This window comes from Theropithecus gelada, chromosome 16 (assembly GCF_003255815.1).
Source record: "Theropithecus gelada isolate Dixy chromosome 16, Tgel_1.0, whole genome shotgun sequence".
NCBI classification, from domain to species: Eukaryota; Metazoa; Chordata; class Mammalia; order Primates; family Cercopithecidae; genus Theropithecus; species Theropithecus gelada.
This window is the reverse complement of record NC_037684.1, coordinates 21,296,956-21,324,671: the sequence shown is the minus strand read 5'-3', so window position 1 is coordinate 21,324,671 and position 27,716 is coordinate 21,296,956.

Genomic DNA, 27,716 nt, shown 5'->3' with positions numbered 1-27,716 from the left:
TGGAGCTTGTTAAAACCCAAATGCCACATGCACAACCTGTACTGGGAACTACTGACCCATTAAATGTAGATCAGAAGCAAGAGGCTGCTCTTATGGAATTTCTTTTTTTTTTTTGAGTTGTGGTAATTGTTAAACCATACTTCCTCACTAAATATAATCCAGTCAATCCATCTGGATAGTCATAGAAGAGACCCCTGGATCATTGCTAAAGAGTTTTCAACTCTTCTTTTTCTCAGTAAAGACTGTTCCCCTTTTCTAAAACTGACATTTTAAAGCCACCCTTCTTCATCATGGCAGGCTCACCTAAATTACTACATATATGTGATAAATGATAAGGGGGAGAGTCCCGGGAGACTCTCCGACTGGCCTGCAGCTTGGATGGATGGGATGGAGCCACGGGGCGTTCCCAACATTTGCAGAGGGGAGGAGCCTGGCCTCTTCAGTTCCTGTGTGGTGACTTGGTGTTCAATCTGTGAGGCGGAAACTGGCTGGCAGGACCCGCTCTCGCTTTGCTGAGAGTTTTGCCCCTCCCTGCCCCCCTTTTTGTCCAATGAATTCCTTTCCTCTTACCCTTCAATGTGTCTGCACGCTTAACTTTTTCTGGTCGTGGCACAAGAACCTGGATTTAGCTGAACTAAGGAGCAAAAACATCTACAACAGATGTGTGTTTATAGGGACTAAAAGTATGGGCCTTAAACTTGTGTCAGAGCTTGAATACTGATTCTGCTACTTACTGGTCCTATGACGTGGGCATATTACTTAATCTCTGAGCTTATTTTTTCCATCTTTTAAATAAAGAGAATGATACTTAATTCATAGGAATTTTTAAGAATTCACTGTAATGATTATACTAGAAAGTTTTTACAAGGTACCAGGCACATTTTAAATTACAAATTGCAACTGATTCCTGGTGACATTTAGAATAAACACCAATCTCTTTATGTGAACTATTTACAGATCGTGTTGTCAGGTAAATTAATATTCTGAAATCTTCATTAGAACAACCTGACTTTATTGACTGACGTTATATTATTTTCTGAACTGTATTCACTTGTCACACCTATAAGTTCCAAAATACAATGTGTTTTTAGGCTTTGGTAGCATTGTGGACACATAGGATATATCTTTCCAGCTTTCCTTTCTGTAGGAAATACCCCACTCTGTCATAATAATCCTCTTCAGTCTCCATCACCTTACTGAGCAGTTAAGAGCATTTCAACACAAGGAATATCACAATTATTTCAGGTATAGGTATGCTGTACAAGCCAGACCTAGAGTTTTTCCTGTACTTTTGCAGGTTTTTGTTGAGAAAGATGTTCCTTAATATCCTCTAGAATCACAGGCTGCAAAGGGACATGCAAGCCCGAAATTGTTAATTGTCTTTCCCATCACATGGAGACAGCCTCCGTGAAAACGCAGACAATATAAACAGAAGTACAGGAAACAAGAAAGAAACCAGTGGTGCCTGAAGTGTGAGTGCCTGGTTTCAGTCATGCCTGAAGTGAATCGTGAACATTGTATACTCTCATAGATATTCTAGTTTTATAAGCCAATATGCATTTTTTCCAAGCTGGTTTGTACTGGATATCTACTCTACTTTCATTCAGAAGCATTCTGTCCAGTAAACATATCATGTTTTCTTTTGCCTGGAATGCCCATATGTTTCTGTGCATCTAGGAAGTGCCATTTTATTTTTGAATTCCTCAGTAGAAACTTCCTGAACCATTTCCTGTATTGCTTTCTGGCTAAATTAGTGACTTCACCCTTTGTTCATGCCCCTGCCCAATCCTAATTATGTTAGCTGTCTTAAGTATGTAATTTCCTTACAGACTATTAACTCCCCCAGGACAGGGACTGTGTCTTATTCAACTTTATAATTTCAGAATGTTGCAGAGCACCTAACACCTAGTAGGAGATTAATGATATCTATTGTACAATTTAACTAAAGGAAACATAAGAAGTCATTAGCAGTTTTCAAATGCAGAGTTAAAATGTTATCTTCTCCTTGGCACGTCCTATACGTGAGGACTATTTGATCACAACATTCATTCACTGAATGTGAATACTGGAATCTAAGAGACAGCAGACCACATCTTCCATGATGGGGAATGTTAAGCTAATATAGTTCAAGCACTTTGCTTTCTGATAATTTGGCAACTTGGAAAATCTAGAAGAATAGATTATTTACATAGTCCATTGGATTCATTCTCTTCCAATATCAGCTGTCTTAAATAATCCTTTAGCAGACACTGGCTTCCCATCAATTTATGATTAAATTCTCTAGCAAATCCCTGTGGTGCAGATGGTCTCTCAAGCAGGCTTCCCTGCTGGGAAGAAAGTACACTGATTGGCTTCTGTGGATAGCTGGAATCCTGGCAGTCAAGATTTCTTCTTGTAACTTATTAAAGTAGCTTTCTAATACCAATCAATCCTGTGTGAGTTTGATTGGTGTGAGCCCGGTTTCCTGGGGCTAAATTACTACAAGTAAGCTGTTCAGGCTGTGTACCTGGGAGATCAGTATATGGACTCATGCCCACAGGAGACCTGCCCTGTGATAGCTGTCAGTCTTCCATTGCAGCTCCACTCCTTTAAGCCCAATTCTGTCCTGCTGAAGGTGCACACCGAGCATATCAATATTTCATCAGGAAATGCATACCATTTGCCTTTAAATGTGGCATTTGCTAAATCCTCAGATACAGTTTGGACTGTGGCTTATGGTCACTTTTGCTTCTGAGTCTCATCTCCGAAATTCAAATATAAGGCAACAAAGAAATATAATTTGATTTTTAAAAGCATTTAATTTATATCAATTTTAAGAATAAACATCATTAAAGGTTGGAGAAACAATAGACTGTATGGTGACCAGTGGACACTGAACTCTTTTAAATTCCAAAGGCTTTTCCCCACCTTCCTTAGCTGGATTCTAGGGTTCAGATATTTTATGTACAAAGACATTCCTCAAAAAAATTTTCAACATCCTACCTAACACTGTGTGCCATGGGCTTGAAGAGAAAGGGTGCCATTCTTCAGTCTCGGAGTTTCTCTAAGATAAAACAATGCAAACCCTTTGGCACAATTAGCGAGCAATTGCTCCCTATGGGTGTGAACCACAGTTTGTTTTGCAAACAATTGTTCCCAATGACTGTGGCCCATAGTTTGTTTTGCAAACATTGGGTTTAAGTCCTTCAGAGGGACTTTCAAGGCACTATGAACTCAAAAAGGAATATACCGGAGAGGGGAAGATTTAGTTTCCCAAAGAGGGGCAAAATGGGAAACACATTTATTGAACACCTGCTATGAGGTTGGTGTATCAGATACGCTTTGTTAACAAAATTCACTTAAAACTATGAGTTGCCAGCAACCATAGCAAATAAGGATTCAAAAATTTGGGCTGAAATTATAATTCTGTCCTTTACTAACTAAATAACTCTGGGCAAGTTATGTAATCATTCTGAACCCCAAATTTCTTCTTTTGTAAAACAGTACTAATGAGAGAGGCAGGAGGCAGAGAAACTTTAGGCAGACAGAGGTGGGACTCTGGTGGAAACCTTACCTTTAAGCCAAAAGTAGCCTGAAACCCACAGCCCAAAGTGAGAACTTCTATTCCTGTTTGTCCGCACTCTCCAGATTGGTTCTTTTTGAATAATGGCTTCTGACCAATAGAATGTTGCCTTTTCCAAAACTACCTATGGCCTGGCCCGCCTCCCATCCTGTGCCTATAAAGACCTCAGACTTAGCTGGCAGAGAGGAGAAGTGGCTGGACGTCAGGGAGAGGCAACTTGACTTTGGAGAAGTAACTGGATGTTGCGGGGGACATCAGGGAGAGGCAACAACTTCAGAGACAATGGCTGGATGTCAGAGAGAGGCAACTTGACTTTGGCGGAGAGAGGCAGAGAGGTGACTTGACTTTAGGGAAGAGTGACCTGCCTTTCCTGTCCCCTTTCCAGCTCCCTTCTCCACCGAGAGTTGCTTTCATCACTCAATACAATTCTCCACATTCACCATCATTTAATTCATCTGCATGACCTCACTCTTCTTGGGCACCAGACAAGAATTCAGGACCCACCTTTTTGGGGGGTACCCAAAAAGGCTGTCACATTGGCCCTTTGCCCTCACTGGCGGAGGGCAGCTGCCGCATGTGATGAGGCAAGGGGCCCACTGAGCTGATTAACACTACTGTCCACGGATGGTGGAGCAAAGAGAGCATTGTAACATGCATGGCCTGCACAGAGTTTGCTCCTATTGGTGCCAAAGCGGCCAGCCAGTTCCCACACTCATTTGCCTGTGTGCTCCCTCTCACAAGGGGTTGAGTGCAGTGTGCCCAGGTAAATGGAGTTTGCTCCTGCCAGTGCCAAAGCAGCCAGCCTATTCTCACACTTGTTTGCTCATGTGCTCCCTCCCAAGAGGGTTTGAGCACGGTGGGTTAAGTAAACAGAGCACCACTGCTGTGAGTCCTGTGATGGGATCAAGAAAATATTCTGCATCACTACTAATAGTACATACATTTATAGTTTTTAAAAGTAAGAATTAAATGAGATGTCACCTTCAAAACCTGTTAATATAATTTTTATTGTAGATTTTGTTTATTCATGATTTAATTAAATCAGATTTTTAATTAGATCACATTAGGGAACTCAGTATGCAACAAGCTGGCCGTCTATGAATGCAGGTTGACCCTTATAACCCTATTTTTTGGTTTTGGAGGTAGAGGTGATGGGAAGATGAGAAAGAGGTATGCCTTTAAGAGGTAGGGAAGTAGGGTTAAGATTTTTGCAGAGCCTGGCAAAGCTGGATGATGATAGCAGACTCACTATTCTTTAAGTATTAGATTATGATTCAGCTGCTCAAGTTTCTCATTATTTTTTTAGAGTCTATTTTAGAGCCTTTGCCGTTTTTAGGCTTGCTTACCACATGTCTCGATTTTTCTGATGTCAGAAATGGCTTTGAAAAGTTATACAATACTGCGGCAACCTTGGTCATTCATCAGCTCTCAAGCATCAAAAGTGCTGCTGCTATTGTTCAGCAACATTGAAGGAAGGGAATTTGCCCCTCGGGACTCACTTTTGATTGCTATTAGATTTTTAGTCATAGCTATTGCCCTCATAAGAAACATCCGTACCACCTGGGCTGCCCTGCAGTTTTCCATTATAGTGCCCAAGCTGTTCACTGAGATACAGTGAGGGTTTAAACAATGCCATCCATCCCAGCCTTATTTGACTTGAGAGTAAAACCCAGTGTCTGAAATCTCTGTCTCTTGCCATCCTAAAACTGTACTCATCAATCTTTCTTCTCATCAGTTCTAGGAAAAATGACAGAAACAGACATTTTCTTCCTCGCTTTCCAGTTAAGGCAACCGAACTTACTTTTAAGCGTGTCACCTACACTGCATTACACAGCTACAACAGAGCGTTAGCTAGCTCCATGATGAATGGCGGTGCCACTCTTAACCTTGTTTTGGAAGGGCAGTTTCCTGTTTTAACACAGTCTTTAGAAAATGAAGGAAAAAAAAAAAACCCTGAAATATCAACAATTCAAATATTGTTTCTTAGAGCCCACTTTACTCGTTTGACACTAGAGAATCTCAGAATTCTGAAAAAAGTCAAGTATAGCTGTTTGATATTTTGGCTTCAGATCCAAACTACAGCTATAGCAATAGTAGAAAAGAACTATTTGGCTGGGCGCAGTGGCTCATGCCTGTAATCCCAGCACTTTGGAAGGCCAAGGCAGGCGGATCATGAGGTCAGGAAATCGAGACCATCCTGGCTAACACAGTGAAACCCCGTCTCTACTAAAAATACAAAAACAAAATTAGCCGGGCGTGGTGGCGGGCGCCTGTAGTCCCAGTTACTCGGGAAGCTGAGGCAGGAGAATGGCGTGAACCTGGGAGGCAGAGCTTGCAGTGAGCTGAGATCCGGCCACTGCACCCCAGCCTGGGCGACAGAGCGAGACTCTATCTCAAAAAAACAAAAAACAAAAAGCAAAAAACAAAACAAAAAACAAACAAACAAAAAACCTATTATCCAGTCTTTGAACTTTCAATAAATATTTTCTTGCAAAGCATAGTCATTTGTTTCATATAAACTTCGATGGTTTTAGAATAAACGTTCTGGTGGAATTATGACTGAGAGTTGGTTCTATTGTGTCTTTTGAATACACCACATTTTCTATTCCTACCATAACCAGAAAAGTTTAGCATCACTGGCCAGGTAGTCAATATTGTTAGGGGACTACAGTATTAAGAATTAAGGTAGGTATTCTCTCTCAAGGAAACTGGGATCTTGCTTGGATACAAAAAAAAAATTGTAATGCTGGGTAAGAGGCCTGTCTTGATGTAAGGTAGGGCTTTATGAGAATGTGCTGGTATAGGGCTGAAAACAGAACTAAGTTCTTAACCATCTTAGTTCTATGGAAGCTTTTAGGGATTATACAAAAGTCTCCATTACTTATGGTCAATTATGTTAGGTTTTAGGGTTGTTAGGGGGGTTAAAATATGAAAATGAATAATATAAATTTTGGTATGTATTAAAATATGTGGGAAATTCAAGAATTACTGCATCAGGATTTCTCAAGGTAACACATAACCTGAGACAGGACATGGGATGTACTGTATCAAGTACTGTAGTGGAACAGGGATATTGCAGAGGCTAAATGGCATCACCACTTTTCACAACAGTGAGTCTGGAAAGCTCTTATACCCTTATTATCTTATTACAAAAGGATAAAATGAAGATTTTCAATTTTCTGAAAGTCTAGTTTTGGAACTTTTCAGAATCAACCTGAAAGCCAAGGTGATGACTGCATTAAAGCCTCAGCTCATAAACACTTTTATTCCCAAAGAGCATGAGAGGACAAATGAATACATGAAATGTAGTATATCCAGCAGGGTGCAGTGGCCAACGCCTGTAATCTCAACACTTTGGGAGGCCAAGGCGGGTGGATCACCTGAGGCCAGGAGTTTGGGACCAGCCTGGCCAACATGGTGAAACCACATATCTATTAAAAATACAAAAATTAGCCAAGCATGGTGGTGCACACCTGTAATCCCAGCTACTTGGGAGGCTGAGGCAGGAGAATTGCTTGAACCCAGGAGGTGGAGGCTGCGGTAAGCCAAGATTGCACCACTTCACTCCAGCCTGGGTGACAGAGTGAGACTCAATCTCAAAAATAAAATGTAGTATATCCATACAATGGAACACTGTTCAACCACAAAAAGGAACGAAGTACTGATGCAGGCCGCAATATGTGTGAACTTCAAAAACATTCTGCTAAGTGAAAGCAGCCAGACACGAAAGACCACAGCTTGTGTGATTCCATTTATATGAAATGTCTAGAACAGGCAAATATTCAGAGACGGAAAGTAGATTCGCAGTTGCTGAGGGCTGGGGATGGGAACGGAGAGGGACTGCACGTGGGCACAGGGTTTCTTTTTTGGGGTGATGGAACTGTTCTAAAATGAGATTGTGATAATGGTTGCAGAGCCCTGTAAATATACTGAAAAAATATACCGAGTTGTTCATGTAAATTGGGTGAATTTTTGTGGTATATAAATTGGGTCTCAAGAGAGCTGTTTAAAAATAAAGGGCAGTAGGGGCCTTTGCAGAGAAAGAAGAGACCTCGTGCACTCTGAAAGACTCCAGCATGAGTCTCATTAAGGGGAGCACATGTTCTTGACAACGTGCCTATGACTCAGGCATCAGATTATTTACACCATCTCACTTTCAGAGGAGAAAAGGATTCATCATGCTGAGCTCACGTCACAGCTTATGGGACACAGTTCAGTTGCCACTAGAGGGCACTATTATGCCATTGCCTTTGACAGCAACACTAGACCAAGTCTTTGGCACCACTCACCGCTGCTGCTGTGTGCAGGAACTTGGAGAACACGCCCATGGTCTTCCATGTAAATGACTTACCCTGGACTTGGGCCTCCCTGTGTTGGCTATTGGTCCTTTAGATTGTGCAGAATGCAGAATGATCACTAAAAGCCTCAGACATTTATCTCCACTCATAGGGCTAAATACATTCTAGATTACGACAGAGCAGCATATTCACTGAGGGCTGCGATATCCCAATGAGCGCTGAACTGAAATAAGTAGGAGCTCAAGGAATCTCCGGGCTTCAGGTTAGTATTCATTGAATACTAACTACTGGCCTAGAGTGGGTCTTGGTGGGCCTCAGGGATGCGGGCAATTGTGAGAGTGGTCCTCAGTGTCAGACACTGAGCAAAGGGGGCTCTAACCTAGTTTGCATAGTGGAGAAGTTCAAGTTCTACGGCTGTAGAGCTTGGGACAAAAGGGAACTGGTGTCACTGACCTGAGCGAAGGTAGATGGGAAAGACATTACATCATGATGGAAGATGGGCAGGGCTGAGAACATTGCCTGGTGTTTGGTTGACAATTAATGTGCTCAGTGAAGAAAAATGCAGATACTGTCACAGGGATCAGCAACAGACTTTCAGAAAGACTGGAAGAGTCACTGGAGGAGCAGCAGTAGAAATCACCCTAATTAAGTCAGAAAAATCAGGGGGAGGAGTTTGCTAAGGACATGAGTTTATGCCAAAGGCATGGGACAGCTTTCAGCTTGGAGTCTGTATAGGCTCCCATCAAGCTTTAAACTGGGAGTAAAATTCCCTTTGAATGTAGTAGAGTGAAAACAAAAAAAAAAACATTCCTTTCAGATAACCCAGGAGAGGAATTAAAAGAAATTCTTACTATGATTGAATAACTAATATCTTATGGTGTCATAAAGATTTATAGCTTATGGGTTAGAGAGTGTTTTGAAGATTTCAAATTTATGGAAAAGTAAATACTTGCCATTAACTTCTACCTTCATTTTTTTCATAAACAATTGGAATTAGAACAAAATATGTAGAAACAACAGCACCAGCTCCAAAATTAAACAGGTGTTGGCGTCATTGATCAGACTCACAGAGCTTAACCCCAGAGATGTCTTCATAATGTCCTTACAGCAAGCTAGCAGGGAGGTGTGCGTTTTAAAGACATTGACTTTTGGTGAGAGGGTGCAAAAGGTTTATGTTATCCACATATTCTATTGCTCTCATAAATTGAGGGCTAGCAGGTATTATCAGTTTTGTCATCATTGCTGTTTCTCCCCGCTTCTTTGTTGATCATTGAATTCACTTTGTTGGAAATTCACACATGACTCTAAGTCAGATAGTCTTTCTGAGCTGTATCTGAGAATTTGTAGAGAAAAGTAGGAAAGGCCACACGCACTTGAATTATAAGATTTTTTTTTTTTTTTTTTTTCTTTCATAATGGTTTTGATTTGGGAATCAGAGCAACGCTGTCCTTGTAACACAAGTTGAGAAGTATTTTCTATTTTCTGGAAGGATCTGCATGAAATTGGTTTCTTTATTGCTCTTTGGGATTTAATTCATGGATGCAAACTCACTGTTTACATCATTGTTACTGCAAAGGAAATTTGTTTTATGAAAGGGAGCAACTTTAAGATTAAGATGGAACCACTCACTTTTTTCTCCATCTTCCACTTAAAGGAAGCTTACTGCCATCTTGCGGAAATTTGAGTGCCCTTTTGGCACCTTCCTGGAGTATTCTTTCATATCAGATAGATGTGCGTTCAAATTCTAACTTTGCCTCTGATTTTTCCGTAATATACTTTATTTAAAAACATTAGATGTACAGATAAAATTGTGCAAATTGTGCAGAAAGTACAGAGAATTCCCATACATTCCTTTTTCACCCCTACAGTTTCTACTATTATTAACATTTTGCATTAATATGGTCCATTTGTCCATAGTTGGTATTAGGGTTCCCTCTTCATGCTGTACAGTTCAATGAGTTTCAACAAATGTATAATGACATGTATTGGACCATTACAGTATCATTAGGAGTTTTACTGCCCTAAGCTTATCTGGGATCTATCTATTCATCCAGCCCTTTCTCCCCCCGAACTCTGGCAACCATTGATCTTTTCGCTGTCTCTATAGTTTTGCCTTTCACAGAATGTCGTGGAGTTGGAATCGGTATGTGGCTCTTTCAGACTGGCTTCTTTCATATGGTAATGGATGTTTAAGTTTCTTTCATGTCTTTCCGTGGCTTGATAGCTCGTTTATTTTTGTTGCTGAATAATATTCCCTTGCCTGGGTGAACGAAAGTTCATTCCTTTACCTACTATAGAATATTTTGGTTTCTTATAGGTTTTGGGAGTTATAAATAAAGCTTTTATAAACATCTGTATGAATGTAAGTTTTTGTGTGTGTGCACAGAAGTATTCAACTCACTGGGGTAAATACCTAGGAGCATGATTGCTAGATTATCCTATTAAACATAGGACTATGTTTACTTTTGTAGAGACTGTGTTTTCTAACATGGCATACCGTTATTCATTATTCATTCTCATCAGCAATAAATGAGAGTTTCTGTTGCTACACATCCTTTTCAGTACTTGGTGGTGTTGTATTCTGGGTTTTAGCCGTTTGATTAGGTGTGTAATGCTGGCTCACTTTTGTTTTAATTTGCAATTCCTCAATGAGATATAATGCTGAGCATCCTTTTATGTGTTATGTGTGTTGGGTTTATCTTGTGTGTTGATCTGTGGTCCATTTTTCTTTTTCTTTTTTTTTTTAGAAAGATGCTCGCTCTGTCACCCAGGCTCTAGTGCAGTGGTGCCATATCTCAAGGCTCACTGCTACGTCTGCCTCCCAGCTCTGAGCGATTCTCCTGCCTCAGCTTCCCAAGTAGCTGGGATTACAGGTATGTACTACCATGTTCTGCTAATTTTTGTATTTTTAGTAAAGACAGGGTTTCACCATGTTGGTCATGGTTGGTCAGACTGATCTCAAACTTCTGACCTCAGGTGATTCACCCACCTTGGTCTCCTAAAGTGTTGGGATTACAGGTGTGAGCCACCACACCTGGTTCCATTTTTTGATTAAGTGGTTTGTTTTCTTGTTGTTGAGTTTTAAGTTTCTTTGTATATTTTAGATACACATTCTTTACTGGACATGTGTTTTACAAATATGTTTCCCTAGTCTGTGGCTCTCCTTTTTATTAATTGTGTAACCTGGGCCAAAACTCTGAATCTTTTTCAGCCTCAGTATTCTCCTCTCAAAAATGAATATAATGATATCTCTTTAATAACATACTCACTCGTGGGGTTAAGAGATAGATGTGTGGGTTAGGTGAAAGATTCTAGTATACTGCCTGGCTCAGTCAAAGTTAGCCTTTTGGCTTTGCCTCTTGTTCTTTCATTTCTCCAAACATATGTCCGTTTAATACTTTTCTTGTTTTGCATGTGGTTCTTTTCACCAGTGCTTTTCACACTTTAATGATCGCATGAAAATAACTCGTTAAATTGCAAACTCTGATTTGGTAAGTCTGGAGTGGAACCTGAGATTCCGCATTTCTAACAAGTTCCCAAATTAGTTAGTGCTTCTGATTCACAGAGCACATACTGAGTAGCAGAAGAAATTTCTAAGCAGCTAAGCATTCAAGAAATGCTGTGGTTGCTTCTAACAACCTATGATCAGAAGTAGACCCAGAAACCTGGGGGGAAAGAATGGTTTAGGGGGTCAGGCCCAGGACCCTACTTCTCTGTGCACCCTCAGGACACTGTTCTGTGCATCCTGGCTGCTCTGGCTCCAGTCTTGACTCAAAGCGGACAAGGTACAGCTCAGGCCACAGCTTTGGAGGGCAGAAGCCATAAGCGTTGGTAACTTCCATGTGGTGTTAAGTCGGCAGATGCTCACAATGCAAACGTGAAGGAGGCTTGGCAGCTTCTACCTAAATTTCAGAGGATGTATGGAAAAGCCTGGGTGCCCAGGCAGAAGTCTGCCACAGGGACAGAGCCCCCACAGAGATACTCTACTAGGCCAGTGCTGACAAGAAATGTGGGGCTGGAGGCCCCACACGGAGTCTCCACCAGAACACTGCCTCATGGAGCTCTGGGAAGGAGCAACAGCCCTCCAGACCCCAGAATGATAGCTCCACCAGCAGCTTGCACCCTGCACCTGGAAAAACTGCAGGCACTCAACCCCAACCAGTGAGAGCAGCTGTGTAAGCTGCACCCAGGGAAGCCATAGGGGAGGAGCTGCTCAAGGCTTTGGGAGCGTACCCTTAGCATCAGCATGAGACGTGGAGGCACACAAGATTATGTTTAAGCATTCAGATTTAATGACTTCCTTGCTGGGTTTCAGACTTGCATGGTGCCTGTAGCCCGTTTTTGGCCAATTTTCCCTTTTGGAATAATAATGTTTACCCAATATATGTATAACCATTGTATCTTGGGTGCAAATAACCTGTATTTGAATTCACAGGCTCATAGGTGGCAAGAACTCATCTGCAGGTGAGTCATTGCACTTGGGACTTAGGACTTTTGGTTGAGTTGATGCTGGAATGAATTAAGACTTTGGAGAACTATTGAGTAGGGTTGATTGCATTTTGCGATATGAGAAGGACATGAGATTTGGGGGGGGGGGGAGCAGGGGTGGAATGATAGGTTTGGATGTTTGTCCCCTGAAAATCTCATGTTGAAATATGATTCCCAGTGTTGGAAGTGGGGCCTGGTGGGAGGTGATTGGAATGTGAGGGTGGATCCCTCATTAATGGGTTAGCAGGATTCCGTCAGTGATGAGTGAGTTCTCGCTCTGAGTTTATGTGAGATCCGGTCCTTTAAAAGACCACGGCATCTTCCTCCCCCTTGCTCCTGCTTCATTTTCTGCTGTGATTATAAGCTTACTGAGGATAAGGTAAAGGAATTTGAAGTTTACTGTATCACACTGAAGGAGGGCTAAGAACCTTGCTTTTTCACACACATATTGCGAGTTTCTTTAATACACATGATGGGTAAATTAATATTTGCTTATGTCAATTATTCGTAGGAAAAAGTAGGATAAATAAAATAGTCTGAGTAATCCCCAATGATGAAGCAGAGACACAGGCTGGACTCTGAGGACTGGATAAGATGATAGTTGACAGAAAAAGGGGAGGAGGTGGGAATGACCCTTGAGCTTTAAACAGAAGGTATACAGTGAAGGGAGTGTCTAGTGAGGAGCTAAAGGAGAACAGCTGGGCCAGGTATGAGAGGAAACTGGGAGCCAGTGAAGCACTTTATTTAGAATTAGAAGACGAAAGCAGAAACACACTGTGGGTTAGAAGGAGTAGAACCATAGAAGGAACTTAGACTGGAAGACTAGTTAACTTTCTTCTCTGTTGTAGTAATTAAGGAATGCATTGACAAGAGCTTGTGCTAAGTTAATAGTAGAAAGATGAAGAGAAAAGGAGGGATTCATTGCAAAGGATAATTCAATGGCCTAAGCTCTCCCCACTATGCATACTGCTGTGGAGTCCCCCCGTTAAGTAAAGGAAGGGGACCCTTATGCCTCCTTGGCTACATTGTCAGATGTCATGTGATGATGGTCATGACTCCTATCCCTAGGACAGAACAAATGCATCAGTGATGGAGGACCCTGAGAAAATAAAGTAGGAGAAGGGAGGGATAGGGTGTGAGTGCAAAACTGAATTTGTCTGCCTCTTTATCTCTACAGAATTCTTTCAAACCTTTTCTCCCTTGCTTCTTATACCACCAAATAAAGACCCCCATCTAAACCTGCAACTTCTCATCAACTTTTACCATTTTCAAGAGCTTCCAAGCCAGGAGTGTTAGAGCTGGAAGGAACACGATAAAAAGAAGGAAAGTGAAAGTAAACAGTTTACATAGCCAGCAGCACAGTAACTGGCAAGGGGCAAATAAACCCATAGATGCTTTCTGAATGAAACAAACGAGATACTTACAGGGAAAAGATTAAAACCCAGAACCTCTGACTTCCAGACCACTTGACTCCGCTGCCTGATTCTCAGCTGGCTCTTCTTAAACCCATGCTGCCTGAGTAAAAGTCTGGGCTCCACATGTTTAGACCATACGGGAAAACTAGAGTTCATACTGAGACTTACCATGAGTGCTGCCTTTTAGTAAGGGAGAGGGGATAGGAGAAAAATATCTGGAGAAGCCATCAAATTAGATTCATTAAGTCATCAGAGCCCTAAAAATATCTGGCTCCACTGGTGATACATTGAAAAAAAAAAATAATTGGTTGGGCTGGCCATAGGGGACTAAAGGTTCACGGAGAGGAATCAGTACTAAAGGTAGTAAGAAAAACAGCTCAAGGAATCCCTCTAAGCCAGCAGTACTTTCTCTCCTACAACTTCATTTTGGCTTGGCTTTGTTTTTTATATTGTTTGGGGGCTATTTTATTAAGCCCATGGATCCCTCAGACAGGTATATAGCAATAGGGTGAAATAAAAGGAGAAGAAATATTTGCTACAGAATGGAGTGAGTAAAGAAGAAGATTATCTTTTGTGAGGAGACTCTGAAATCCTTGGGTCTCTAGATCAATGCCTACTCCTCAATTTTCCTTTCAGTTCCCACATATTTGGATTGTGGGCAATCAGAAGCTCAAAGGGGGTGCTCTGAAGACGGGATCCTTTCTGGTGTGTTGAAAAATCCCTGGGCTTGTGGGTCAGCAGGAAGGGTGTGGTGTCTCTTAGCTATGGGAATGTAAGATTTACATTTTGGGGCCCTGGAATTAAACAGACGAGGGTGGACTCTTAACTCTGTGACTTGGTCTAGTTCTTAACCTCCTAATTCAGTTTTCATTTCTAAAATGAAGATAATAATCATGTCTACTTCATTCACTGTTTTTAAGGATTAAATGGGATAATTTGTGAAAAGTACTGAGCACTTGGCCTGGCAAGCACATAGTAAATAATAGTAAATAATGAAGATGATCATTATTAATAGAAATTATTATTATTATTACTAGGTACTAGGGAGCTTCCTGTAGTGCCCACTGGGAAACAACGTGGTTGTGTGGCTACGACCTGGGAAGCAGAAGTAGGTGACAGAGGGGAATAAACCAAGACCGTGGCCTCCAGAGCTTTGGGTTTCTGTCTTTGCCCTAATAGTTTCCAGTTTAATTTAACTCAGACAAATCTCCAAACCTCTCTAGATTTTGGTTTCTTTGTCAGAAGTGTTAAAAAGTACAATAAAAGCCCCAGGGAGATGATGGACCAGAGAGAAAACTTTATACACTGAATTGCAGTGTTATACATATGAACTATTTTTTGTTATTTGTTGCAAATCTGGACAGTCCTTTCCTTTGCACCTCCAGCTCCTGCTTTTTTAACCTCTGAAGCCAATCTCTGAGCACTGCTAGGGCAATCCCAAAGGGGCAAGTTGACTATAACTTTCCATTTGTTTGCTATGGTGATCTGCATGGAGGCTTTTTGTCAAGTTTATTGTCACATCACACAATCCCCAGAGTAGCTGTGGGTCACTCCCCTTCCTAACACCCCTACCCTTTTAAATCCTTCTACCTTCAGCATCTGAATGGCATGAAAACATGGCCTCACTGCTTATGAAACAGCCTCGTGTCACATGGGAGGGATCTCAGTCAGTTAGAAAACCAGGGTCAGGGGAGGTTCTGCTGGGATTGCAGAGGTGTGGCCTCAGTTCTCTTTGGCAGGTTTCTGCAATCTCCTCAAAAAGACAGAAATATGTTTGAGTTCCTGGGAAGGAGAATAAAAACAGAGAGATCCTTTTAGCCTGTAGGAAGAACCAAGCTTGCAAATAGAGAGTCTTGTGCTCAGGCAACATTCTGCCAGCCAAGTTGTAACTATCTACAAAGATCCTCAGAGGCAGGTCTGCATGGAATTTATCTGTCATTGAGCCTGCATCTGGGAGCTTGGAGTGACTATGAAGCACAGAGATGGCTCTTTAAACAAGTATTCCTGCACCGTGGCATCCAAAATAACGGTGTCCTTTAAAACAGATGCTACTGGAGGCTATTTCTTTGTAAATGCACTTACTGTATTAATTCCCACTATGCAAAATATTGGGAATTTTTCTCTTCACATGGTTTCAGAGGCCATTACAAGTTACAAATTAAAAAGGCATCTAACGTTTGGTTGCCGAATTATATTTTCCAACTTTATCAACGATGTGAGTTATTTTTTAATTTTTTCATGAAAACAGTAATAGCTTTTGTTAAGTATGTTAAGTCCCTGAGCTCTGCATTTTCCAACTACATTCAAGGCAGGAACAGTCATCCTGGGGATAATCCCTAGATTTTAGTTGTCATTCAAGTGAGCTTCTCAGTGTAAATTCACACTCAGAATTGTTTAATTCCAAAGTCAATAAAATTTCCATTAGGCTAAAGTGATTGTTTTCCATGTTTCAGTCCATCTTTAAATGACCAAAAGTTGCCAGAATTATAAAAGCAGAATCAAATTTTATATTTAAAACTTGAGCTGGCTCTATTGAAGTAAATTTATGTACTCACGTAATACATACCTACTTGAAAGGGGAGGTGTATTTCCTAACACATATTACACATGTTTATTTGGAAAAAATATTTTCTTCCTCAACTGTAATCCATGAGTTTTTTCTCTGATGCTCTTCAGTTTTTTATTTTTACCTTGAAAGATATTTCTAGATATGTTTGTTGGAAGTTAATTCATTAATTCAGCACACCAGCATGCGCACGGGCAGGTGCGGCCTGCAGTCTGATCCAAGGCAGCTGTTCATATCTCCAAGCATTCTTTCTGTCTCTCTTTATCTGATGCTTGGGTAGCCTTCCACCTCAGCCTGCTCACCATTTACAATAGAAAGCCAAACTTAATAAAATTCTTAAAGGTGGTGTAAATTGCACTAGAGACCAGAGCTTCGAGTTCTCACCAGGAAGCATGGCCCAAACTTTAATGAAGAAGTGGGTGCGAAGGAACCTGTACAGTGCTTGGCACAGAGAAAACACTCTAAGGTATTGACTTCATTTTTTTTCCTTCCATAAATCATCTGGTTTACATCTCATGTGTGTACATGGGGTAAAATAAGTCTTATTTCAGGAAAAATTCTTTAAAAGCACATGTTGTGAGTCTCCTTCTCTAGATATTCCGAGCTCTTTCTCAGAAGCACTCAGATGGATTATAAAGTCAATATGCAGAGCCTCTTGACCAGTGATTACCCGCTGTCCTCCATGAAACTTAGGGCTTCACAAGCTATCTTTCAGAGTTTCTCAAAGGACTTAGTGGTGTTAAAAGCTATAGTTCCTTAATCTAGCCAAAGACATTGGGGAAAAAAGCATAAATGTTTTTAATCAGTCTGTCACCCTGGAAAGACAATGAGCCAGGAACCTCCAGCTGACCTCGGTTCAAATTTCAATTTGAATGCCTACCAGCTGTATGATCTTAGGAAAGGCATTGTATTTTGTGATATATAGTTACACGCATATGCATGTATATATACATATGCATCATATATACACATTTCTATATATGAGCTATATAGTATATGTATATACGTGTGTGTGTGTGTGTGTGGAGAGAGAGATTAGATACAGTGAAGAGATAACTGAGGTTGTGACACAGGAGAGACTACCTAAAAATAACCTGTTTCCCTGTTTTTCCTATTTGCTCTTCAACTAGGTAGGTCTCTAGCGAGTGGGAAGGAAATGCCCTGAACATGTCCCATTGAGACAGATTATGAGAAGAGACAATTCAACTGTGGTCCCTCAGAGCCAAGAAAAAAAAATACATTCAGTCCTAGGCCATCTCCCATCCTCCAAAACCCAAACCACCACTCCAGAGCCCAAACCCTGGCGCCTCTATGGAATTCTTCCTCCTGTTCATCTCCCATGTGGCAAAAGAAAACGAAACTCCAGATTTCCTGATTATCAGTTGAACGTTCAAGGAAGACAATCAGCGTAAATCATAGTTTTTCTTAGAAACCCCTGTCTCCATCCAACAACAACAATGTAATTATAATTTCCATTTTAGAATTCTGGTGTATGTATTTCCCTCTTTTGTGAGTATGTATAGTGCGATCATGAAAATAAGACCAACTCTAAAATAATATTTAAGTTTCAGAATCTGTCAGTGGAATGGCCAGATGCTATTGTGGTGAACTCCCTTAGGAGATTCTCATCCTATGGGGTCAGATTTTTCTCCTGCTTCATGCCGTTTTTTATTAGACACACTGCTCTGACAGTCAAGTTCATGAATCCTGCATCATAATACCTGTCTCTATATTCCTCTTGAGGGCAAATTCTTCAGAAATGCAATGACAAAGTTATCAGATGATTAAGATGACAAATGCAAGAAGCCCTTTGACGCTAATAGTGTGAAGCCAAAATGGTAACCAGGCAGAGAACATTGGCTATTAAAGAGGAAAATCAAAGGATCAGAAGAGAAGCTCAAAAAAGATACTGAAGGGGCATATGGTAATAAAAATGGTCTCTGGTGCTGAAGGAATTCTGGGACACAATAACTTAACAAGCAACGAAGACCTTTGGATTGTAGAGTTTTGTACCATGAAGTCTTGCTACATACATTCTTGCTTGCTGTTTTCTTTTTCTTTATTATTTTTAACATCCCACAATGTGCTGGCCTGAGGAATTAGCATTGCTTTAATAGATGTAATTTTGTTACCCATTGACACTTAAAAATGCTCAGGCCATATAGGCCCAGGTCATGATTTATGATGGCTTCCAATTCTTTCTGAACATGGGTTTTTGTGATAACCAGCTTTAAAAGTCTAAATCGTCTTTTTCAGGGGATAATGCAGAATGTATAAAAGGTATCCATTCTTTCTGTCTGCACCTGGATATGATAATAGTAGTATTTAACAAAAGGCTTTAATACATACATGTAGAAGAACACATTCATAGCCCCAGTTCTTCACTTCTCCACATAACTGCTTCTTTTGCCATGCGACTTTTCAGTTCTGCCCATCAAAGAGATAGAGTATGGACTGTAGATGCCCCCTTGACTTTGGCTACAGCTTTGTGACTTGCTGTGGCCAGTTGGATGTTAATGTGAGTGATGTGACGAACGCATTGAAAAACACTTATACAGTTGGTCTTGGTCTTTTCTTTTTGCCAGTTATTGTTGTGAGAAGGGCATCAGTGGGCTTGTCTGACATCCCGGAGAAGGATGAAAGACACAAGAAATAGAACTGTTCTGATTAAGCCCAGCCTTAGGCACTGACTCCCGGGCAGTGCACAGGCATGTGAGCCAAAGAGATTCTTATTATCGTGTTACTGTTATACACTACTGAGCTTTTGTGGGTCATTTGTTTCACAGCATTGCTGTCATAAATATATGTTACCTATAACCTATGACCTACCTGACCTGTGAAAGACAGACACATTTGTCGCATTTTAAAAGTAACATTGACACTTGAGTTGCTTTTCTGTTGCGCTTTTCTATGTGTTTTTTTTTTTGTTGTTGCTTATAATCTAGTTGCCTCCTCCACTCTCACCAGCATTCCCTGGTCTTGTCTTTTCTGCTTTTATTCCTAGGGGTAGGACAGCTATAAACTGTATTACCTGTATTCTCTTGTACTCTGGCTTATGTCTGTGTTCGGCCAATGATGGATATTAGAGGCTAGGAGGAGAGAGAGATCAGTCTTTAACTTCTTCATTTTCTTCCTGTCTTGCTGCAGTTCTAACAGTGGTTGCATTCCTTTACAGCTACAGTTCTTGTTGAACAGCACCCTGTCCATGTCTATGGTCTAAGCTTTCACTGAGTTCCAGTAACTGTGTTCCCTCCTCTTACCCCCAGGCTGGGGTGAAGACAGGGTAGGAGGTGTTGTGTGTGTGTGCATGTGTGTGTGTGTGAGTGTGTGACAATTCTCCTTGTTGCTTATTTCTAGATATCTCATAATCCCTTGGTGAATTCTCTTGACTCTGTGTATAACTCATTGCCTGGTTTCTTTATTACAAATTATTTTGGGTGTGATTTTGTTTTTTATGGTACCACTATTTCCTGTTGAGACCCACCTCCTACATAGTTTAAATTGTACCTATTCAAAACTTCCAACAACTGTTTCGTAGAGTCCTTAAAACAATTATAAAATCTCTGTAATTACTAATTACTAGTTTCTGTGCTTTGTAAAAAAAATAATGAATATTATGTATTATTTATTTTCAAATTACACTGAAACAAATCAGTTTATTTGAGACTCACAATATAACCTGATTGACCTCAATCAGTGAGTTAGTCAAGGTAAGAACTTTTCTCTATGGAGATGTGGAACTGAGGCACAGAATTTATTTCTAGTTACTATTACTTTTATTATTTGATACAAGAATAAGATCACAGCCGGGCGCGGTGGCTCAAGCCTGTAATCCCAGCACTTTGGGAGGCCGAGACGGGCGGATCACGAGGTCAGGAGATCGAGACCATCCTGGCTAACCCGGTGAAACCCCGTCTCTACTAAAAAATACAAAAAACTAGCCGGGCGAGGTGGTGGGCGCCTATAGTCCCAGCTACTTGGGAGGCTGAGCCAGGAGAATGGCGTGAACCCGGGAGGCGGAGCTTGCAGTGAGCTGAGATCCGGCCACTGCACTCCAGCCTGGGCGGCAGAGCGAGACTCCGTCTCAAAAAGAATAAGATCACAAAGCTTGGATTATGGGACTTTTTAAAAAACTTTGGTAAGAAACACATATTATAACACTTACCATCTTAATTATTTGTAAGTGTACAATTATGTTGAGTATATTTACATTGTTGTGAAGCCGATCTCCAGAGCTTTTTTTCTTGCAGAAGTGAAGACCTGTATCTATTAAACAACTCCCCCTTCCTTCCCTCTCTCCATCCATGAGTAACGACCATTTTATTTTGTGTTTCTATGAATTTTGACTATATTAGATACCTCATATAAGTGAAATCATATAGTGTTTGGCTTTTGGTTACTGGCTTATTTAACTTACAGTAAATGTCCTCAAGGTTCCCCTCATGTTGCTGTATATGACAAGATCTCCTTCTGTTTACAATGATTACTAATAACCCACTGTATGTATGTATGGTACATTTTCTTTGTCCATTTATCCACTGATGAACATTTAGGTTGTTTTCACATCTTGACTACTTTGAATAATAGTCCAATGATCCTGGGAGTGCCAATATCTCTTTGAGATCTTAATTTTAATTATTTTGGCTAAATACCCAGAAGTAGAATTTCTGGGGCATATGATAGTTCTACTTTTAGATTTTTTTGAATCTGCATTGGATCTAGAGATCACTTTGGATAGTATGAACATCTTAACATTATTGTCTTCCAATTTATAAACCTGGGATGTCTTTCATCTATTTTTGTATATTTTTAAAAAATTTGTTTCAACAATGTTGTATGGTTTTCAGTGTACAAGTCTCTTTGGTCTCCTGGGCTGTTTATTCCTAAGTATTTTATTATTTTTGGTGTTATGATGGGATTAGTTTCTTAATTTTTAAAGTTTAGTTTTTAGTGTATAAAACACACCTGATTTTTGCATATTAATTTTGTATTCTGAAACTTTAATTTATTAGTTCTAAGTTTGTGTGTGTGTGTGGGGGGGTGTGTGTGTAGTTTTTACTATTTTCTACATATAAGATCATGTAATCTGCTAACAGAGTTAATTTTACTTCCTCCATTTTGATTTGAATACCTTTTATTTCTTATTATTGCCTGCTTTCTCTTGCTAGGAATTACAGTACTATGTTGAATAGAAGTGGTGAGAATAGGCATCCTTGCTTTGTTCCTTATCACAGAGGAAAAGCTTTCAGTCTTTGAACACTGACTATGATGGTAGTTGTGAGCTTTTCATGTATGACCTTTATTTTATTGAAGTAAATATTTTGAAAAGAAGTTTGTTGAGAGTTTTTGTCATCAAAGGGTATTGAATTTTGTCAAATGCGTTTTCTGCATCTATTCAGAAAACCATGTGTTTTTAATTTATTTTTTGTTAATGTGGTGCACTACATTGATTGATTTTAGAATGTTGAACCATCCTTGCATCTCAGGGATAAATCCCACTTGGCCATTTTTTAATTGGGTTAAATTTCTCAGTTTGCTTTTTTTGTTGTTGAGTGGTTGTAGTTCTTTATGTATCCCAGATGTTAATTTCTTGTAGATACATGATTTGCAAATATTTTTCCCATTCCATAGGTTGCTTTTTTACTCTGTTGATTGTGCCCTTTTGTGCACAGAAGTTTGCAAGTTTTTTGTTGTCCCATTTGTTTGTTTGCTTCTTTTCTGGGTTCTTCATGTTATAGCTAAGAAATTGTTACCATATCTAATATCATAACGCTTTTTCCCTATGTTTTCTTTAGAAGTTTTAAAGTTTAAGGTCATAGATTTAGTTCTTTAATCAACTTTGAGTTAATTTTTGTATATGATATAAGGTAAGAGTCTAACTTCTTTTTTTCTTTGCATATGTATATTCAGTTTTCCCAATATCAAGGCATATATACATACCTGTAGTTAGCAACAGAACTAATAATCTAATATCAATCTAATAATTAATATCAATCGCATATTGTGCATGCATATTTGACATTTTTGACAAACAATTCTAATATTAGGTGGATTTGTGATAACAACTGCTATATCTATTTGGACAGCCACGGAGTGAACTCTTCCTCTCGTTTCCTCTAGCTGCCTGAATTTAGATAAGCTGTAGAACACTGTACCTCTAACCTTATAGCATAGTCTTAACCCTATTTTTTTTTTTGAGCCTTAATATTGTATTTCTACCCAGGTTTTACTTTTTACTGCTTCCTTCTTATTTGGATTTATATTTGTAGGTGACTTATTTGATTGACATCCTGAAAGCTCCCACCTTTCCCTACTTCCTTATGGTTACTATGTACCACTCAACTGAGATACCTCCTTTTGACTTTCTCAGGTCTTCAGTTTCTCAAAGATGAAATCATGGAGTCCTTAAATAAGATGGAACATAACCACTCAAAAGAAGACAGAGATCTAATATTAATATAGTTAGAAATAATTAGAAAAATCAAGCATTTTGGGGAAAAAAAGAAAAAGGAAAAGAAACTAGCACTTATCCTATAAAAATCCTAGAAGAAAATCTAGAAAAAACTCTTCTGGACATGAGCCTAAGCCAATAATTTACGACAAAGACTCCAAAAGCAAATGTAACCAGCCAAAAATAGTTTAAATTAATTAAATGAAAAAGTTTGTGCACATCAAAAGAAATAATCAATAGAATAAAAAGGTAACCTACAGCATGGGAGAAAATATGTGCAAATTATGCCTCCAACAAAGGATTAATATCCAGAATCTACAAGGAACTTGAACAACTCAAAAAGAAAAAAAGCAGCCAATCTCATTAAAAACTGGGCAAAGGACATGAACAGGCATTTCTCAAAAGAAGAAATACAAGTGGCCAAAAAACACATGAAAAAATGCTCAACATCACTTATCAGAGAAATGTGAATTAAAACTACACTGAGATATTATGTTAAACCAATCATAATGGCCATTATTAAAAAGTCAAAAACAACGAATGGTATGGATGCAGAAAAGGGAACACTTATATGCAATTGGTAGGAATACAAATTAGTTTAACCTCTGTGGAAAACAGTATGGATCTATCTTAAATAACTAAAAGTAGAATTACCATTCAACTCAGTATTCCCACTACTAGGTATCTATCCAAAGGAAATGATATCATTACAAAAAAAATACACCTGCACTCATATGCTTATTGCAGCACTACTGACCAAAGCAGAGCCATAGGAACCAACTTAGGTGTCCACCAATGGTTGACTGGATAAAGAAAATGTGAGTTTATATATGTTTATTTATATATATATATATATATATACACACACACACACACACACACACACACACACCCCACAGAATACTATATAGCCATAAAAAGAATGAAATCATGTGTTTTGCAGCAATATAAATAGAGCTGAAAGCCATTGTCCTCAGTGAACTAACTCAGAAGCAGAAACATATTGCACGTTATCACTCATGAGTGGGAGCTAAACAATAGGAACACATGGATCTAAAGATGGAGATAATAGACACTGGAGTCCCCAAAAAGCGGGGAGGATGAGAAGGAGGTAAGGGTTGAAAAATTACTTATTGGGTACAATATTTGGACAATAGGTACACTAGAGGCCCAAGTCTCACTACAATGCAATATACCCATGTAACAAACAAATACACATACTCCCTGAATCTAAAATAAAAATATTTTTAAAAGATAAATTATGAAAGCATAGTACATTCATTCTACAAACTGATGTGATATCACCACTTTAGATCCTTGGTAACTTTAGTTTCTATTTAACTTGAGCATTCATCCAAAAGAGTACTTACTTTACCAATTAAACAGCACTTTATAAAACTGGTATTATTTCATCTTATCATTTTGCTTTCTTTTGTATATGAATCCTGGCTTCGCTTATCCCTTGAACCAGTGTATCTCTAAATAGAATCCATGGACCCACTAAACAGGAATCATCTGGGTTGCTTACAAAATACTTATCCTGGGTTTGTTTCATTGCAGACTTCTTGGTTTAAAATAAGCAAATTTTAAGAAAGTTTGAGAATAATTTTCTGAAATGTTGTTTTATTAGTAGTACTAATCTCATCCCTGTGCCCAATTTTCTTTTTTCTGAGTTGGAGGTCCCACTCTATCTCCAAGGCTAGAGTGCAGTGGCACAATCATGGCTTGCTGCAGCCTCCAACTCCTCCAGGCCTGGCTAAGTTTAAAAAAAAATTTAGAAATGGGGTCTACCTATGTTGCCCACATTGGTCTCGAACTCCTGGACTCAAACAATCCTTGTGCCGCAGCCTTCCAAATTACTGGGATTACAGGTATGAGCCACTGTGTCTGGCCATTTTTTTTTTTTTAAATGTGTTTCCTAACTTGACTTAGAGGTTCATCTGAAATTCCAACTATTACTCTATATGCTGATCTCGTGGACTAATTCCTGGTAACTTTATCCTCTTTTCCTGCAGAAGTGAAATTTCCTCCATCTGAGGGCAAACTTCTTCTTGTATTTACTTGTTCCACCCAGTGCATGCATTCAACAGATCTCTGTCATTTCATCCTGGCTACTGTCCTCTTTACTTGACTTGCATTAATTGTCAATGTGGCATAAACATTTATTGCTTATCAGTCATGCACTCCTGAATATTTCTCAGCAACCTTGCAGTGAGGCATGTCATAAAACTGCTTTGGCCAGTGGAATATAAAGGGGAAAATGTATCATTTTCAGAATAAAATATTTAAAAGTTGGTGTTCAACCCATCATATCTCCTTTCCCCATAAAGAACCGCCTAACAAGTTCTTAACAGCCTGAATTATAGTCACTTAGAGCAGCACAGCTTCTCTAGAGATCTCTTCTTCCAACTCACATCAGAATTTGCATGAACATGCAGTACATCTTTATTGTGTTACACCACAGAGATTACAGGGCCAATGTTATCACAGTTCAGCTTAGTCTATACCCACTAACATAGTTAATGTAACATATTAACCTCTTGGTTTGCTGTATTAGGCTTTGCAGTTCTAGTAAGTTTGTTATGCAAATGAGTATTTTCCTATCTTTGCTGACTGTTTAACTTTGAACAGATTAATATGAGACATATCCAATCTGCGAGGCGTTTCCAGTAACTTAGGCTTGTAGTCATTGATAATTATAGTAGACTTTACTAAGTCTCATGCAGAGCATTGATTACAGCATTTACTTCTTTTTGTTTACCTGACTCCCTCCATGTCTTTAATGAGTTCTGGCTTCTGTGACTCTACCTTCCAATTCTAAGTAAAATTCTTCTCCTAGGTACCTTAAATAAGACCATTATAGATTAAGGAGTCAATGTTACCCCAGGGAACATATAGTACATTTTAGAACTTAGGTATTCTGATCAGAGCAATATAGTCAGTAACTGGATCATTTTTACCTCTTTGATGTGAATACTAGACCAATGCCTTAGAAACAGTAGGTGCTTAATGCATGATCATTAGGATATATTTGTAAATGTATTCACCTCTTTATTTTGGGGAGAGTACTTGCCACTTGAGGGAAGGGACTATATCTTATGGTTAAGTTCCTCACAATGTCTTGTTCATATTAGGCACTTGGTAAACATTTAATTTCAATTTAGCAAGTAAGTCTATCTTCAAATCGAAGAGGGTTAGCACTTGGGGATGAGATGTGACTACTGAGCCTCCATCTGCTTTTGATTCTGATGAATTAGTGCTAATGAAATGTCCAGAAGCAACATCTCAGTAAACTATTTATCCACTGTATTTCATGCTCCTCCCACATTCAATATTTAGCCACAAAATTTACTGGATAATAAGAATAGCAAACAAATATTTAAAGCCTCTAATTTCAGTTGAGCTTACTTTTGAAAATTAGCACTCTGGCTTTTCAATGTCAGTCAAATCAATACAGACTCAAGACTCATAATTACCTTTCATAAAATTTAATTCTTGAGTAAACACATATATACACATATGTGTTTATATATGAATATATATATACACACATTTTTGAAAATAAGCTAATTCTGCTTTAATGTTTACCTTTATTACAGGAAGTTTCCACATAAAAATGTTGTTACTCTTGGAAAAAAAAAATCACTGCACCTTTGGTATTTAAAATGATTTGCAAATTATTGTGATTTATTGCTGGTATAGCTGGAATTTCTCTGTTCATATTTTTCTCATGTAACTAAATAGATATTTTCCCATTCATTTATCTACTGAATGGCCCTTGCTCTGTTGACACGAACATAATAATTAGCAATTCAATATGTGTTCTTCATCTAGAATCAATTAATTATTGTATTTAGTAATGTGCTTTACTCCACTACGGGGCATTCTTTCTGCTTGATGAATAGTGGTGTAAACATTATAAAACAACTTGTATGTTTTTCTATAATTTCTACTTACATATGGAGTTGTAAGCAATTTTAATATGAATGTTAAAAATCTGAATATCCACCATTATTTTTAAAAATACAAGTTTAAAAGCATTTTTTGGTTGAGGTTTTAATATTTTTCAAGTTCAGACATTACATTTTTGACTGTTTAAATTTACCTAGTGTGTAGTAAGTGCCTACTAGGTACCCAACGGAGTGACAGACTTAAGAAATGCAGAAAAGGATCCATAGAGAAATCCCTGCTTTGATGGAACTCATGACATAGTCAATAAGGTGTGCATAAACTCAAAATACCATGGTAAATACTGTCACAAGTTTACTTAGGAGGAGAGCAGAGGGGTTGGACCTAATATCACTTGAGGGTGGGTTGAGGTAGAAGGGAGTGAACAAGGAGAAAGTGTGGAGTCAGGAACAAGCTGAAAACAGTTATTTCTTAAAGAATGAGAAAGATGTTGCCAAATGGAGAAGATACAGCCATGTGAAGCATCCCAGGGAGAAGGAACAGCATATTTAAAAGCATCAGAACATATATGCCATGTGTTCCTTGACATAGATTCAGGCTGACATGACTATGTTTCAGGATATATAGGAGAGAGAAGAAGGAGATAAGACTAGAGAAAGTTGCGGGAGTCATACCACAAGGGTATCATACCAAGACAGAGTCATGCCAAGACAGGCTAGATGGAGCTTTTGTCTTAACAGGAAACAAGCAACTAATGAAGGATTTTTAATAAGTAATTGCATAACCAGGAGAATTTGTATCATCAGATTTCATGACTGGAAAACAGAATCATATGGGAAATCACTCTATTACTTTCACCATCTTTATACCTTGTCAATAGTTGGTTTTAACTTAAATATCACAGGCTCCACTACCTGGTAATTAAAACTGTAGTCACATTTTACAGTAAGGAACAGCATTTAGGTGTTCTGAGTCCTTACGCACTGACTATCAGGAAGGTCCTTGCTTTCTAGGAAGTTTCCTGTAT